General features: G+C 37.4%; 1 pseudogene; it reads left to right on the top strand.

Moving 5' to 3' along the window:
• The window catches only part of LOC141540598 (proteasome subunit alpha type-1 pseudogene), a 123,791-nt pseudogene extending 106,524 nt beyond the window's left edge, over positions 1–17,267 (top strand).
• The last annotated feature ends 1,316 nt before the right edge of the window (positions 17,268–18,583 follow it).

Below are 18,583 nucleotides of genomic sequence, written 5' to 3'. Positions count from 1 at the left end.
ACAAATAAATAATATAGACTCAAATAGGAATACTTAATTACTATATAAATGAAAAATGATTACGATGAAACAAAAGACCAAAATTTATGGATTATAATTAGTCTAAATACTAACAGGGAAATCATTTACTTAAAAACATAAGTTAGCAAAATAGAAAGAAAAAATAAATATACTGCCTATCTGTTTTTAACTTTTAAACATGTAAAAAAAAATAAATACAACCTAAATACAAAATAAATGATACTGAAAATTAGAGAGGAAGTAGATAAAGTGAAACTAAAAACAGAGAAATAGTAAATAAAATTTAGTTGTTTTTGTGAAAAGATTAATAAAAATAAAGGATATTCAGTTGATTTTTTTTTTAATTAACTGAAAAGCAAATCAATAAAAGAGCAAAAAAGCCAGGTAAAACATATTAAAAACAAACAAACAAAAAAGACAACTAATAATCAGAATATATGCACAATTTCATGCTAACAAAACCAAAAGCAAAGGAATTAGAGGCATATCTTCAATCTTCAAAAAATGAAATATTTAAAGTATCCAAAGATCAAATACAGATATTAAATTGTCCAATCTTATAATCTTGTAAAATAAATAGATCTGCCTTTATAGGAAGTACTAAAGGTGGAGGTTGAGAGTAGAGTAATACCAATAGCTTCTGGTACTAAATAGATTTATTGAAGAAGTCTCTCAAACTTATAAAGAAAAATTAGCAAAAAAAATTTTAAAAAGAAAAATTAAAGCACATAATTTACAAATTAGTCTAAAATATTAAGAACAATGCCTACCACAATCCTTTTGCAAGACAAATATAGTTCTAATACTGCAACGAGGGAAAAATAAAATAAAGGATGAAAATTATAGGTCAATATAATTATAAAAATTGTTTCTTTACTTATTGTTATGATATTTTTAACAAAACAAGAAATAGAGGCAAATATAAACAAATAAAAATAGATTACTTGAAATTGAAAAGTTTCTCAACATACAACATTAATGAATCTTAAATAAGAAGGGAAGTGGTCAAATGGGAAACAAATGGTATCACATTGCTCTGATAGGGATTTGGCATCCAAGATACACCCCTCCCTCACACACACACCCTTATACATATGAATATACATACATAATTATATCTATGTATGCATATACAACTAATGGCTGTTTATCAGTAGCTCTGTGGTCAAAAGATAAGAAAAAATAGTTCTCAAAAGAAAAACTGTGATGTATTCTCAAATACATCATGAAAAATTGTGTTTTATGAATGTAATGGGTGTGCTATAATAAATGTATGTTAAGAATAAAGAGAAAAAAAGTTCTGTATGAATTAGCATTGAGTAAAATAATAAGCAAAACCAATAAACATCATGCAGAGTAACTACAATAATAATACAATAATCAGGAAGGATGTAAAATATATAACCATAAATTTCCCAGTTCAAGAAAAGATATATAAAGTAGAAGAAATTATATTCACGAGTGTCTATTTTTTCTTTGCTTCCTTTTGTTATTTTATTTTCTACTATGTACTTTTTTTTTTCTTTTACTTTATTCTTTATCTTCTCCTTTCATTGCCCCTTACCTCCCACAAGCAGGCTGTAGTTAATGGAGGTATATTTAAATATAAATATATAGACATATGCATACACACATATTCATGAACACATACCCACACATCCCTGTCTCCACACATAGAAATTTATCTATATGTAAATATGTACCTAAAACAATATTAGTATGGCTGACATACAATGTAGATTTCGCTTTTGACTGAATCTTTAAGTTTGGACTTTGTCTAAGATTAATAATCACTAGCTGTAATTTTTTTTCTTATAAATTCTACTCCTGATCTTACTTGTAGTTGGTATATATATATATATCTTCTTTCCTATCTTTGCTAACTCTTCTACTTTAATCTGCTCCTTGACTTGCTATAACTTAACCTTCCCCAACTTGTGAATATCTTCCTTGTCTTCTTTCTCTACCCTTTGCTTGTCCTTCTCCTCCCTTACTCCTTTATAGATTTTGGAGTATGCTATATCCTTCATTGGATTTATTTAGTGTTGATTATTTAAGCCTTCCTGACGTGAATAAATTTTCAGAACTAATAGCCTTCCTCTCCCTATAAGGCCTCTGTGTCTATTCTTCTTCTGTACCTCATTTATATAAATTAATTACTATTTTACCTTTTCCTAGGTGATTTTGCTTTTTAAAATCAGATCATACTCAACTCTGGCCCAATCTTTCTTTTCTGCTATCATTGAAATTGATCTTTGATATGGCATTTATATGTAAATTTTTCTATTGAGTTTGGTTTTGATTGAAAGTAATTCTGAAAATTTGTTATCTCCTAGAATGTGCTTGTTTTTTTTTTTTTTTTTTTTTTTTTCCATTCAGTAATTATGGATAATTTTTGCTGGATGGGTTTACGATCTAGACATAAACAATGAGTATAAATAAATTAGAAGAACATAGGATAATTACCTTCATGCTGAGTGAAATGAGTAGGACCACAACAATACTATATGATGATCAATTCTGATGGATGTGGCCCTCTTTAACAGTGAGATGAACCAAATCAGTTCCAATAGAGCAGTAATGAACTGAACCTGCTACACCCAGCAAAAGAACTCTGGGAGATGACTATGAACCACTACATAGAATTCCCAGTCCCTCTAATTTTGTCCACCTGCATTTTGGATTTCCTTCACAGGCTACTTTATTTCATTATTCACTATACACTATTTCAAAGTTCGATTCTTTTTGTACAGAAAAACAACTGTTTGTTCATGTATACATATATTGTATTTAATTTATACTCTAACATATTTAACATGTATTGGTCAACCTGCCATCTGGGGGAGGGGGAGGAGGGGGTTTGGCAATTGTCAATGTTATAAAATTACCCATGCATAAAGCTGGTAAATAAAAACTAGTTAATAATAATAAAAAGTTTAATTTTCTTAGTTTCCCATGAATGATGATATTGCTGTCGCATTGTTCACATTGCTGTGAAAAGTACAAAATATGCTTCCCAGGAGATGATGCCCTCAGACTCCCTTCCCTTCCATTGTTTAGTTGTAAGGGCTAGAACTGAGCAATGCACTTGGATGGTGAAGCACGTGAGACTAATTGCCAATTGGACGGTTCCCTATTAACTTGTTTAAGGTTAACCCTCCCCAGCTGTTCTGTGCTGACTTGATTGGTGGGACAAAGAGGGGGAAGTGACGTGTGGGGGAGGAGCAAGAGAAACTTGGGTGGTGGAACTCACGCTCACTTGCACTCGTGACCGGAGCGTTGGAGGCGAAGGTAAAGATCTAGAATAAAGACGTTTAGTGATCCTGACTCTTGCTGATTTCTGGAAAGATAGAGTTCCAGCATTTGGCGTCCAACGTGTGGCTGGCACCCTACTTCCACCGAAGTCCTCCTGTGACCAGGAGATTAGGTGAGTATTCTAATAGAAATAAGGAACTTACCTTGTTAAGGACTAAATCAGCAATCTCTAGTAACTGAGATGGGGCAGATGTTAGGTAAATCCTGGGCCTCAGCTGACCCTGCTCCAACCCCAGCCCCTGCCTCATCTAGCAATGCTATAGAGGATATAATTAAGATAATTGATGAGAAAAGTTTACTTGTTCCCATCCCACAAATGAATAATCTCATACACTCATTGATTCGCACGTCCCCTTGGTTCTTAAATGAAGAAAAACTACGTATAGATAAATGGAAGCTAGTGGGACTTGAAATGAAAGAATTTTACTCAAAAAATGGGAATTGTCAAATTTTCCCAGAGGTATTTTACCTATACAACTTGATTCTATTAGACTTAAGCTATCAAGAAGAGTTTAGAAGAAGGAAGAGTTCTAAAAAGGCTCAGAGAAGGAAGCGTGAGGAACAAAAGATAGAAGATAGGCAAACTCAGGACATTGCCAGAGGGCAAGGGGATTTGAATGAGGAATCTGAGGGTGTAGACTGATTGTCCTGAAGAAATTTCAACCCCACCTAGAGAGCAGATTATTGATCAGCCCACATCCACTCCACCTTCAGGGACGGAGGGAGGAGGAGTAGTAGGAGGGGCGGTGACCTCATCAGCGCCCCCTCCTCCCACACAGAGCCCCCCCTCCCAACAACTGCCCACTCCTGTAACTAGATTAGAAAGAGGGCTTATTGAAGCAATTGAAAATGGAAAAGAAGTAGATAATGATTTCAAACTTCAAATTTTTCCCGTGATTCAACAGCGTAATTCTGCAGGTCAAGAGAGTAGAAGATATGCTCCTTTTAATATGGATGTCCTTAAAAACCTGAAAAAATCTTGCACTGTCTTTGGGGCTACATCAGATTATGTTAAAATGTTAATACACAATTTGGCTTATGAAACCTTAACCCCTAGTGACTGGAAAGTCATTGCAAAAGTGTGCTTAGAACCTGGACAAAATTTGTTGTGGCTTTCTGAATTTACTGAGCTCTGTAGAATTCAAGCCCAACAAAATAGTCAAAATGCAGCTAATACTTCCATCACCTATGACCTACTAATGGGTATAGGTTCTTATGCAGACGCTTTGGTACAGATTAATTACTCCATAACAGCATTTGAGCAAATTTCTGCTGCTGCTATCAAAGCATGGGCTTCTCTCCCCAGTAAAAACTACAAGGGTGAGACCTACACAAAAATTGTACAGGGACCAAATGAACCTTTTGCTGATTTTGTGGCACGTTTGCAGACAGCTGTCATACAGGCAAATGGTGAAAATGAAGTAACAGACACTTTGGTGAGGCAACTTGCTAGAGACAATGCCAATGAGGTTTGTAGAAGGATTATACTAGGACTACGTAAGGATGCTCCTTTAGAGGAGATCATAAGACGCTGTGCCGCAATGGGCACAAATACCTTTTATAGCCAGGCTATGGTGCAGACTTCCCAAGATCCCAACATGGGGAGACAGGATCCCTTTTGGCAAGGGGTTTCCCGAGAGACTCGTCAATGCTTTCAATGCGGTAAAGTAGGCCATTTGAAAGCTCAATGTTGGCACAGAGACAGAGTGAGAAGACAGGCTGGGAGAACAAGACCCAAAACCCCATGTCCAAAATGCAACAGAGGACTCCATTGGGCCTCAGAGTGTAGACTGATTCAGGGAAACGGGATGAGGGGCCCAGCTCCAGGGCCCCAAGCAAAAAACACTTGGGGCATGATGGCAGCCGATGCCACACCCAGAGAGTGCCTCCAAGTCCAATACCCAGACATGATCAATCAGCCAGGAAGCCATCTGAGGGGAGAAAGGGATTACACAATCAGTCAGCCAGGAAGCAACATGATGGGAGAAAGGGACTACAATTAGGGAGGATAGAGTTGTATGCAGCTGGGACAATTGAGATACCCCCTGGAGAGGTGAAATCTGTTCCTCTCCAACCTATGGATCCCTTGCCTCCAGGCACAGTAGGCTTGACCATTTCACCTCCTGAGAGTACTTACAAGACAGTGTTCATTCATACACTGATGTGGGAAACTGGGGAATGTGTAGATAATATCCCAGTCACTAACACAGGGAGACAATGTGTGACTTATCAACCAGGGGAAGTAGTAGCATCGGGTTTATTGATACAGACTCCTAATAAGCAACCTGGTGACAGTCACCCATGTTCGGACTCCAAGCAGAAAAACCCAGGAATATACTGGACAGCAGCTGTGACAGCTGACCGACCTATGCTCACCATCTATATAAATGGCATAGCATTAGAAGGACTGGTGGACACAGGTGCAGATCGCACAGTCATTAGAGGTGCCAACTGGCCCAGTCACTGGCCAAAGACTAAGGCAGACACCTACATGTCTGGGGTAGGAGGATCAATAGCAGCTGAAGTTAGTGCTACCCCTTTAAGATGGGTATTTGAAGGTGAAACAGGAATTTTTACTCCTTTTATAGTTGAAAAAATCCCCATCAATCTGTGGGGAAGAGACATTTTACAACAATTAGGGTTAAAAATGAGTACTTCGGTTTTTTAGGCAGGGCTGCTGTTGAAGGCCTGCCAACACTTTCACCTGTTCCTATCCAATGGAAAACTGATACACCAGTGTGGATAGAACAGTGGCCCTTAGATAACAATAAAATTCAGGCCTTACTAGATATAGTACAGGAACAACTTGATCAAGGACACTTACAACCTTCTCTAAGTCCTTGGAATTCCCCAGTATTTGTTGTAAAAAAGAAATCTGGAAAATGGAGGATGTTGACTGATTTAAGAAAGGTAAATGAACAGATGGAAACTATGGGAACTCTTCAACCTGGACTTCCATCTCCTACTCAGTTGCCTAGAGAATGGCCTCTGTGGGTTATAGACATTAAGGATTGTTTCTATTCTATCCCTCTAGATAAGGAGGATATGAAAAGATTTGCCTTTTCAGTGCCCAGCGTTAACTTAGCTGAGCCTTATAAAAGATATGAATGGACAGTTTTGCCACAGGGAATGAAAAACAGCCCTACTATGTGTCAAATGTATGTTGCTGCTGCTCTTACTCCAGTAAGAAAAGCATTTCCAAAAGTAATGTTATTACATTACATGGATGATATATTGGGATGTGCACCTGAGGAACAAATATTAGAAGCATGTCTACAAAAAACCATAGAAACACTAAGGAATTATAAATTGCACATAGCTCCAGAAAAGATTCAAAGACATGCTCCTTTTCAATATTTAGGATATGAAGTATATCCTAAGGTGCTTACAGTACAAAAACTCTCCTTAAGAACAGAGAAGCTAAACACCTTAAATGACTTCCAGAAATTGATAGGAGATATCCAATGGATGCGTCCCGTGCTAGGCTTGACTACCTGTCAATTGCAACCATTATATGACATTTTAAGGGGAGACAGTGCTTTAAATTCACCACGCCAGCTTACAAAAGAAGCTCAAGAGGCTTTGAGACAAGTTGAACTGGCTTTATCCAATGTGGTTGAAAGAGTCACTCAAAAACCCTTGGAAATATCAGTTTTTGCTACACAAGAGGCCCCCACAGCAGTCCTTCATCAAGGAGACAGTGTGATAGAGTGGGTGAACCTCCCAGCACAACCAGAACAAAGCCTTATTCCTTACCCAGTGCTTGTGGCTAGAATTTTATTAAAGGCCATTAAACGAGCAGTACAATTATCTGGGACAAGACCTGACAAGATATATACCTTTTATACTAATGCACAAGTTAATGTGTGCTGCGAAACCATCCCAGAGTGGCAAATTTTATTAACCATGGCTCCAAATTTTGCACACGGGTCTCCATTAAAGATAACCAGACTGCTACATAATTGGCAATGGATTCTTGAAGAAAAGGTTTCTAAAGTTCCTCTTAAAGGACCAACTATCTTTACAGATGCATCCAAACATAATATTTGTGCTGTGTATTCTTGTGACTTAACCATAAAGAGAGTTATCAGAACTCCTTTTCAGTCCACTCAGCAGAATGAATTGTATGCAATCATTCTAGCTCTTGCTTATTATCTGGGAGACATAAATATAATATCTGATTCAGCCTATTCAGTAGGTGTGGTACAAAGAATTGCCACAGCCCAAATAAAATTTGTAGCCTCCAATATATATCAGCTCTTTAAAGAGCTTCAAGAGCAAGTGAGAAAGCATCCGGGTAAGATTTATATTTTGCATGTCCACTCCCATAGTGGACTTCCAGGTCCTATTTTTGATGGTAATTCAAAGGCAGATAGCCTTCTAACCATGCTGGCCAGTACTCCTTTATTTCAAGAAGCACAAGAGTCTCATTCTAAATATCATCAGGCTGCCCGAGCTTTACGTTTGCAGTTTGGAATAACAAGAGAAGAAGCTAGGAGCATAGTAAAAGCCTGTACAGCTTGCCTTCCTTTCCATGCTCCTACACTCCCTCCAGGGAAGAACCCTCGTGGTTTGAGACCTAATGAAATTTGGCAAATGGATGTGACCCATTATAAATCTTTTGGTCGTCTATCTTTTATCCATGTCGTGGTAGACACCTTTTCAGGATTCACATTTGCAATACCAGCAGCAAAAGAGACAGCCCGAGTGGTCACTGAATTCCTTATACAAGCATTTGCAATTATGGGCGTGCCACAAGCAATAAAAACAGACAATGGACCTGCATATACATCTAAACATTTTACACACTTTTGTGCACAGTATAAGATTTTACACACCACGGGCATACCCTTTAATCCTCAAGGGCAGGCAATAGTAGAGAGAAGAAACAGAGATATTAAGACACTCCTCCAAAAACAAAAGAAAGGGGGAGCCACGGGTAACCCTAGAGAACTTCTAAATTTAGTTCTCTATACCATTAATTTTTTAATTTTTGACAAAGATGCACTGGCTCCAGCAGACAGGTTTTATAACTCACCGGAAGGGCAGTGTCCAGTGCGAGCAGCTCCACTGTCTTTAGATAATCGCCAAGTGATGTGGAGAGACCCAGAAAGTGGTGAATGGAAGGGACCAGATAGGTTAACTGCTTGGGGGAGAGGGTTTGCTTGTATCTCTACAGATGGAGAAGGAATCAGATGGGTGCCAACGAGCCGTATTCGCCTTGTCCATCGGAGAGAGACAGAGCAGACCCTTGAAACAAAGGAGAAGGCCCAAGAAACATCGGGTGGTTCCGTTGCTGACTGTGCCCACCACTGAAAGAACCTGGCAGTTATGGCGTTTGACCCATGGACATCAAAAACTGTTGGACTTGAAAATCCTCAGAAATCATTGGATTCTCTGAGACATCATAAGACTATTGTAGGACTTGAAAGTCTCAGGAATCATTGGATTCTCTGAGACATCATAAGACTATTGTAGGACTTGAAAGTCTCAGGAATCATTGGATTCTCTGAGACATCATAAGACTATTGTAGGACTGAAATCCTCAGGAATCATTGGATTCTCTGAGACATCATAAGACTATTGTAGGACTGAAAGTCCTCAGGAATCATTGGATTCTCTGAGGCATCATAAGACTATTGTAGGACTGAAAAGTCCTCAGGAATCATTGGATTCTCTGAGGCATCATAAGACTGTTGCTGGACTTCAAAAACTTGTGGGGATCATTGGATTCCCTAACATATAAAAAGACTGATGTGGGATTTCAAAAACTTGTGGGGATCATTGGATTCCCTAACAGTGAAGCAATGGACAATAGATTGGTTTTGGACTATTTCTTGGTTGCTGAAGAAGGGGTATGTGTGTCTGGTGTCTACATACCCTCCTTCTAGGACTTCTGGAAATCTCTTACAATACCATGTTGATTTATATTGTTTGTTATGTCACTATTTGCATGTACAATTCCTGTTTGTTACACCACATCGAGTCTGCACTGATTGTGGGGAGAGTCACCACTAATAGCCTCTGCATTATTGCTATGTGCTTGTGTAATAACTCCCATGCTGATGGGTTTGTGCATACTTGTCTCTAATAAGGCCCTTCAATCCAGAAACCCGCTAGCAAATCCCCACTTCTCTTTGGTGCTTCTCATCTCCCTTCCTGAGATGTCAGGGAGGGCGTGATTATCTCCTTTTTAGTGCTTTCATCTCCCCTCCTGAGAAGTCAGGGGGGGCGTGATCACGTCCTTTTTGGGGTTCTCATCTCCCTGAAAGGTCAGGGATGGCGCGACCTCCTGTGGTCTAAAACAAAAGAAAGCGGGAGATGTAAAGGGCTAGAACTGAGCAATGCACTTGGATGGTGAAGCACGTGAGACTAATTGCCAATTGGACGGTTCCCTATTAACTTGTTTAAGGTTAACCCTCCCCAGCTGTTCTGTGCTGACTTGATTGGTGGGACAAAGAGGGGGAAGTGACGTGTGGGGGAGGAGCAAGAGAAACTTGGGTGGTGGAACTCACGCTCACTTGCACTCGTGACCGGGCATTGGAGGCGAAGGTAAAGATCTAGAATAAAGACGTTTAGTGATCCTGACTCTTGCTGATTTCTGGAAAGATAGAGTTCCAGCAGTTAGGTGCCTTAGATATCTGGGTGTGATGGTGAACATGAGTCAAAAAGATAATTAGGTGGGGGAATGTAGAGGGCTAAAACTCTGAATAGGTACACCTGAATCAGAAAACTGAGCACTTAAGGCTAATTACCTATTTGATGTGAGACAATGGCTCTATTATCATATGTTTGTATAAAGAGTTCTTCTCACAGTTGATGCTGACTAAGATTTGGTGTTAAGATAATCATAGGCAAGGATTAGAGGGTGGGGTGAGAGAGGCCAGAGTCACTTGGCAGCAGGATTAGGAGGAGAGAGGCTGGACTCAAGACTCCAGGATCCAGGATATGTCATTGGTGAGCCTCATAGCAGCTTGCCTAAGCCTTTCACTTCTTCCGCTAAAGACCAGGGACTTTAATTCATCCTGACTTTGGGTGACCCTGAAGCCCTCCAGGGAGCTAGTCTGTACTTTACACTTTGGTGCCCAGAATGTGGATCAAGGACCCTAATTTCACTGAAAAAGTTCCCAGTGACCAGGAAATAGGATGAGTATTTAATAGACAAACAGGGAATTTACTTTGTAAAGTGCTAACCTAGTAACCTTTTCTAACTGAAATGGGGCAGATATTAAGAAAAGATTCACCCCCAGCCCCACCCCTACCCCCATCTTGAGGGAGATCTATAGGCAGCATACTCAGACTGATAAAGAGACAGGTTTGATTATAACTTGGGAGCAGATTGGGGGACTCTTGGATACATGTCCCCTTGGTTCTTCAAGGAAGAAATAGAGGCAGATCATGGGAAACTAGTAAGAGATCAACTATATCAATATTGCAGTGATAAAGGTCCTGATTCAATTTCCAAGGAAACATTCTATATATACAACATAATACAATTAGCCTTAAAGAATCCCACAAGTTATAGAAAAAAGAAAAATTTTAAGAACAGCCAGATGAGGAAGTGTGAGGAAATAGAGGAATAGAAGGGAGTGGTTAATCAAAATATTGCCAGAGGGCATGAGGATTTAAGTGAACTTGTAGGGTGTGGTGATACTCTCACAGCTCAGCTTCAACTCTGCCTATACCCAATCAGTCTCTTGACTCTCCCCCATTAACTTCATCTTTCTGGGTGGAGAGAGGAGGAGGAAGAGTGGGAGGGGCAATGATATCACCAGCACGTCCCCCCCAGCAATCACCCACGACTATCACTCCATTGCAAAAGGCAGTACTTAAAGCCACAGAAGAATGGCAGAATGCAGCTGATTTGAGAATAGAAATGTATCCTGTGATTCAACAGTTTAACTCTTCAGGTCAAGAAAGTATAAGATACAATCCTTTTAGTTTAGAAATTATAAAGATCTGAAAAAGGCTTGCACTCTTTATAGTGCTACATAAAGATGTTAGAAAATTTGGCTTATAGAATTTTAATCCCTAGTGACTATAGTAAGGACATATTCAGGACCTGGACAAAATTTGTTGTGGCTTCCTGAATATAGTGAGCTCTTTAGGATACAAGCCCAACAAAATAGTCATAGTGGAGTTAATACTCCAATCACCTATGACCAACTAACAGGTGTAGGTTCTTATGCAGACATTTCAGCACAGATTAATTACCCCATAACAGAATATGAGCAAATTGCTGGTGCTGCTATCAAAGCATGGGGTTTTCTCCCAGGTAAACAGAACAGAGAAGAGACCTTCACAAAAATAGCACAAGGGCAAATGAACCCTTTGCTCATTTTGTGGGACGTTTTCGGACAGCTGTCATACAAACTATTGGTGAAAATTCAGCAACAGAAATTATGAAAAGGCAACTTGCTAAAGAAATGCTAATGAGGTTTGTAGCAGAATTATACTAGGACTACACAAGGATACTCCTTTAGAGGAGATCATAAGACACTGTGCCACAGTAGCCACAAATACCTTTTATAGTCAGGCTATGATGGAGATTTCCCAAGATCCCAAAATGGGAAGACAGGGTCCCTTTTGGCAAGGGACTTCCAAAAAGATTTGTTAATGCTTTCAGTGTGGTAAAGTAGGGCATCTGAAAGCTGAAGAGTGAGAAAACAGGGTAGGAGAACAAGACCCAATACCCCATGTCCAAAATTCAACAGAGGCTTCCATTTGACATCAGAATGTAGACTGATTCAGGGAAATGGGATGACAAGCCCGGCCCTAGAGCCCAAGGCAAAAAATACTTGGGGCATGATGGCAGCTGATGCCACACCCAGAGAACCTTCAGAACTTTAGTATCCAGACATGACCAATCAGCCAGGAAACAATTTGATGGGAGAAAGGGACTACAATTAGAGAGTATAGAGTTGTATGCATCTGGGACAACTGAGATACCCCCTGGAGAGGTGAAATATGTTCCTCTCCAGCCTATGAGTCCCTTGCCTCCAGGCACAGTAGGCTTGACCATTTTATGTCCTGAGAGTACTTACAAAAGAGTGTCCATGCATACACTGATGTGGGAAACTGGTGAATGTGTAGATAATATCTCAGTCACTAAAACAGGTAGATAATGTGTAATTTATAAACCAGGAGAAGTAGTAGCTTCAGATTTACTGATACAGACTCCTAATAGGCAATCTGGTGATAGTTGCCTAGATTCTGACTCCAAGCAACTGAATCTAGGAATATTCTAGACTACAGTAGTTACAGCTGACCAACCTATGCTCACTATCTATATAATGGCATACTATTAGAAGGATTGGTAGACACTGGTGCAGATCATACAGTCGTTAGAGTTGCCAACTGGCCCACTCACTGGCCAAAGATTAAGGCAGACACCTACATGTTTGACATAGGAGGATCAATAGCAGCTGAAATTACTGCTATCCCTTTGAGATGGACATTTGAAGGCGAAACAGGAGTTTTTACTCCTTTTATAGTTGAAAAAATCCCCATCAATCTGTGGGGAAGAGACATTTTATGACAATTAGGATTAAAAATGAGTACTTTGATTTTATAGGCAGGGCTGCTGTTGAAGGCCTGCTACCACTTTCACCTGTTCCTATCCAATGGAAAACTGATGCACCAGTGGCCTTAGCTAGCCATAAAATCCAGGCCTTATTAGGCATAGTACAGGAACAACTTGACCATGGACACTTACAACTTTCTCTAAGTCCTTGGAATTCCCCAGTATTTGTTGTAAGAAAGATATCTGGAAAGTGGAGGATGTTGACTGATTTAAGAAAAGTAAATGAACAGATGGAAACTATGTTAACTCTTCAGCCTGGGCTTCCATCTCCTACTCAGTTGCCTAGAGAATGGCCTCTTTGGGTTATAGACATTATTCTATCCCTCTAGATAAGGAGGATATGAAAAGACTTGCCCAGCATTAACTTAGCTGAGCCTTATAAAATATATGAATGGACAGTTTTGTCACAGGGAATGAAAAACAGTCTTACTATGCATCAAATGTATGTTGCTGCTGCTCTTACTCCAATAAGAAAAGCATTTCCAAAAGTTATTACATTACATGGATGATATATTGGGATGTGCACCTGAGGAACAAATGTTAGAAGCATGTCTACAAAAGACCATAGAAACACTAAGGAACTACAAATTGCACATAGCTCCAGAAAAAATTCAAAAGACATCCCCCTTTTCAATATTGAGGATATGAAGTATACCCTAAGGTGCTTATAGTACAAAAACTTTCTTTAATTAGAAAAAATATTAAATGCTCTTGAATAGGTAGAGCAAATATAAATAAGATGACAATACTACCTAAACTAATCTATTTATTTAGTGCTATACCAATCAGACTTTCAAAAAACTATTTTAATGACCTGGAAAAAATAACAAAATTCATCTGAAAGAATAAAAAGTCAAAACTTTCAAGGTAACTAATGAAAAAAGAATCAAATGAAGGTGGCCTACCTGTACCAGATCTAAAACTATATTATAAAGCAGCAGTCACCAAAACTATTTGATATTGGTTAAGAAATAGACAAGTTGATTAGTGAAATAGGTTAGGGTCACAGCACAAAATAGCCAATAACTATAGCAATCTAGTGTTTGACAAACTCAAAGATCTCAACTTTTGGGATAAGAATTCATTATTTTACAAAAACTACTGGGAAAACTGGAAATTAGTATGGCAGAAACTAGGCCTGGACCCACACTTAACACCGTACATCAAAATAAGATCAAAATGCGTTCATGATTTAGGCATAAAGAATAAGATTAAAAATAAATTAGAAGAACATAGGATAGTGGACCTCTCAGACATGTGGAGGATGAAGGAATTTGTGACCAAAGAAGAACTAGAAATCATTATTGATCACAAAAAAGAAAATTTTGATTATATCAAATTAAAAAGCTTTTTTTTTTTCCACAAACAAAACTAATGCTAATAAGATTAGAAAGGAAGCAATAAACTGGGAAAAACATTTTTACAATTAAAAATTCTGATAAAGGCCTCACTTCCAAAATATATAGAGAATTGACTCTAATTTATAATAGTTCAAGCCATTCTTAACACTGATTGCTTCAGCAAAAAAAGGAAGGGATATTGATCAATATCTTTGGGACAGGAGTGAGTCTGGTACAAAGATACAACAGCATAATCCCCAGCACAATGACAATCAAGATCATTATCTCACAGGAGTGCAAATACTCTGTCTGAATTAGTAGGCTCCATCCTAGCATCTCTTTCCACTTTCCTGCAGATATGGATCAGCAAGGAAGAGTATGATGAATCTAGGCCTTCCCTGGACAACCACAAAAGCTTCTAAATAACCTGATTATGGTTTTTAGTTGCTGTTGGTGAGTTTTGCTTTTCTTCTTTGGAGATTTTTTGGTCAAAGAGTGTGACATGATACTTGTCCCTCCCTCCCTCCCTCAAATAAAAGAGATGGGAATTGCAATGCTTTTTTGTGGGTGTTTGTTTATTTTTTGGGCCTTTTTTTTTTTTTTTTTTTTTTTTTTTGGTGCTTAACTCAGGATTTAAAAACTGTGAAGGTGATGAGAAGTTTATGTATGTTGAAGGCAAATATCCCCAAAGTTCTACTGTGTGTCTTCAAGACTCTGATTTTATATTTGCTTTATTTACATGTTGTTTTATTTTGTTTTTAAGAAGTTATTCCACATTTTGTCTAATGCATTGTTACAAAGAGTCACTTGTCTCCATGAAGACTGTTCTGTTCTATAGATAGAGCAAAGGAGTTATTTAACAAAAAATCAGATAGGGAGGAGATGAAGGGGAAAAGATACATCATAAGTAATTTATGTAATTCTGTAGAAACAAACAAAAAACAACAGCAAAAACAACAAAAAGCTTTTTGTATCTTCATCCTTAATGCTTATTCCTTTATTTAAAAAAAATTGTCAGAGCAATGAAGAATGGCCCTCTAAATCCTTTCCTACCCCAAAAATGATGAGAATGAAGACTTCATAATGTCTCTGTGAGTTTTGAGTTCATGGAGGAAGTTTACCTATACACTGACTTAATTCCAGTTCAAATAAAGTGCACACATTAAAGAAAAAAAAAGTTAACTGCATTAAGCACCTAGACCATTATATCTATTAATTTATCAAATTACCTAACTAGTCTCTTAAAAGAATAAGATATGCATTATTAATGTTTATTATAGTACAGTATCAGTAAAACAAATTTCAAAGCAGGTAAGGTGGTGCAACATCTGGAAGCTAATCAAGGTTTCTTAAGTTGTAATTAGTTCTAAAAAATGTGTTAAATTTGGCTTATTTTGTACTTTTTGCCTATAATTAAAAATATTGGTAGTCTAGGAAGCACTTGGAGCATTGCTATTTTTAAACTATTAATAAGAATAAAAATAGAAATGGAAGAAGATAATGAAACACTGAGGTGATATAAAAGAAATACATTTCAAATATTCAAGAAAATTTCCATTTCTATGCCACATAGTCAAGATCAACAACCTTTTTAAGAGGCCAATATCACAGAGCTAATTTTCAACCACATTGTGAAACAATTATCAGTATTGTTTTCAAGGATTATTATAGAATCTGTGGGAGAGGTACCTGGCACTGAATAGGAAGGATAAGTGGCATCTAGAGAGAAATGTAAAAAAGACAGGAAATGATGAGATTCTGCTTTAGAATTCTGGAATATGAATTGACTTTGTAATTTATGGGGAAAAATGCTCCTTCTAGTACTGTTCCACTTCCCCAAAGTAACTGTAAATTGAGGGAGAATTTAAGAATTGTATGTTCAGATAGAAATGCATATTTTACATATTTTAATTGCTGGAAAATAATATAACAGTCTTAGAGCAAAATGGTATTTGTAATTATCACATAAATGTAAACTATGAATTGCAAAATAGTAATAAAAAAGAAACTAATACATGGCACCTAAGGGCCTTATGGATACAACAAGATGGAATTTAGAAGAGCTGTTTCACAGACATAAGTCCAGAAAAGATAATGACACAATTGGTGGGGATTAATATGAAAAGACAAGTACAGTATTGTTGTAATACTGTGAATTGGTTAAATAATGGTTAAACAATCATACTGTGAATCTGGTTAAAAATTCTGAATATCAGTTTAGGATCATTTAAGGAGAGAAACCCTCAGATCCACTCTGTTTTGCACAGAGCTGCAGTCATGAACTTGGTCCTATTGCTCTGCAGGAAGTCTTCTCTGTGGGAGATCTCTGCTCCATCAGCACTGAAAAAATATTTAGTAACTAGTATGACAGTGATGTCACAGTTTGGAGCTCTTGAGGCAGAATTCATCAAATAGAATATTCAACAGTAGCTGTCAAATGTGTCTCAGACTGAACTCTACATAGTGATAATTATATAGGAATCTCAATTGCTGGGTCTATTGCTGATGCTCAGCTCTTGTGCAACTTCAGGAGTCAGGATTCCAGATTTAACACGTAGTATCTTGCACTATCTCTTCTAGTGTCTCTAATTGGAAGCAAGATCCAGCATTATATCTAAAGTCCGTAGTATAGGACTACTCCTAGCTGGTTATCACAATAGGCCCTCCCATTTTTCAAACCTGCCCATCTGCAAACTACTATTGGACTAAGTCCATTGGCACTTGGGCACAGTCTGTTTGGAGAGGAGCATGTCCAAGTTCAGTGATTGCCATCTGAATGAGTTGATGAAACACGGTCTTATAAGAAAGACTTCCCACATAATAGGGCCTAACTACAAAGAATGTTCCCATTAGAATTGTTGGGAAAGGCATAATTCATAATCTATGAAAATGATGACATGCCTCCTTTCCTGGAAAGTCTTGAAGAAAGACCACACAGAAAATCAGAGCCCGCTCAGCCTGCTGATAAACCTGCACAGAGGAAGCCAATAGAGCAGTGGTCTGAATAAGCCAGTCTATCTCTATGCTAGCAAGCCAAAAAAGAACATTTCTGTCCAAATGCCAGTTATTATCTATGCTTTAGACCAGAAGCAGAATAACAGAAAGATGTTCTTAAGAATCAGTCCTGGAAGGATTTTTCTAAGAAAGTTCACTGAAAGGTTAAAACGGGATACATTTTCTATAACAGGGAAAATGTGATCATTTTACAGGAAATACATACCATCTTTGTGATTTTAAAGACAACTGTGAAATAAAATTGTTTCAACTGAAAAAAAAATAAATTATTCTTAGTTTATAAGCTAAAGATCCATCTATCCAGCAAATACCCTGAGGAAATTAAATACCAGAACAAAGTTAAAATGCATAACAAATTATTTATAGCAACACTCTTTCTGATATCACAAAACTGGAAACAACATAGATATCCAAAATTTAGGTAATGGCTGAAAAAGTATAATATATGAAATATAATAGGATATTAATGCACAATGAGAAATACATATGTGTGTGTTTGTGTATTCACATACATGCATACTTTCTATGATGATTTTTTACATTTCTATCTTCATTAATGATCAATATATGATACAGAGCATGAATTTCAGTATGTGCATGCAAATAAGTGTTAAATACATGCATACTATAGTCATAATACACACACATATAGATATATGCCAAATTATGTTTATGCATGCATACAATATTTGTATTTATGTGTGTGTATTATGAGTTTTTTTTTAGTTTATTTGGCATATCTTTCACAATATATTTCTACTTCTCATTTATCAGCAATAATAACGAACTTTAAGCAACAACTATCTTCTGTTGGATCCTTACTCCTCTATAAGCATAAATGCTGCAAAGCAAGATGACCAAATGTTTCTTTAAATGAGGTTTATAATTTCATTTGAGAAGAAAGAAACTATTCTTCACTCAGTTTTTCTGTTTATAAGGAACTTATACATGTTTTAGCTTTCTGGTATCATTTGTAGCAAAAAAATAGATAAATAAATAAAAAATAAAAATTAAAAAAAAGATCATTAAATGTATTTTTCACTGGACAACCAGTTTCTATTTAGAGCACTAGAAGTCACATTAGTGTTAAAAGCTCTGCAATTCTGAGAAGCTTCTACTGTTGTTTCTTGATCTTTCTATTCCATACAACTGCCAAAGAGAAATGACATTTTACAGGACTGAAGTTTCCTCTTAAGTTATGTATTCTCATGGGTTATAAAAACTAAAAGATACTTCACCTAGAGATGATTCACCATGATTAGCTAGCCTAATTCTCAGAAACTACATTTGATCTCGCATCAGAACTATA

Source organism: Sminthopsis crassicaudata, chromosome 4 (genome assembly GCF_048593235.1).
Source record: "Sminthopsis crassicaudata isolate SCR6 chromosome 4, ASM4859323v1, whole genome shotgun sequence".
In the NCBI taxonomy this organism is placed as follows: domain Eukaryota; kingdom Metazoa; phylum Chordata; class Mammalia; order Dasyuromorphia; family Dasyuridae; genus Sminthopsis; species Sminthopsis crassicaudata.
Note: the sequence above shows the minus strand (reverse complement) of the source record. Positions and strands in the feature narration are given on the sequence as shown.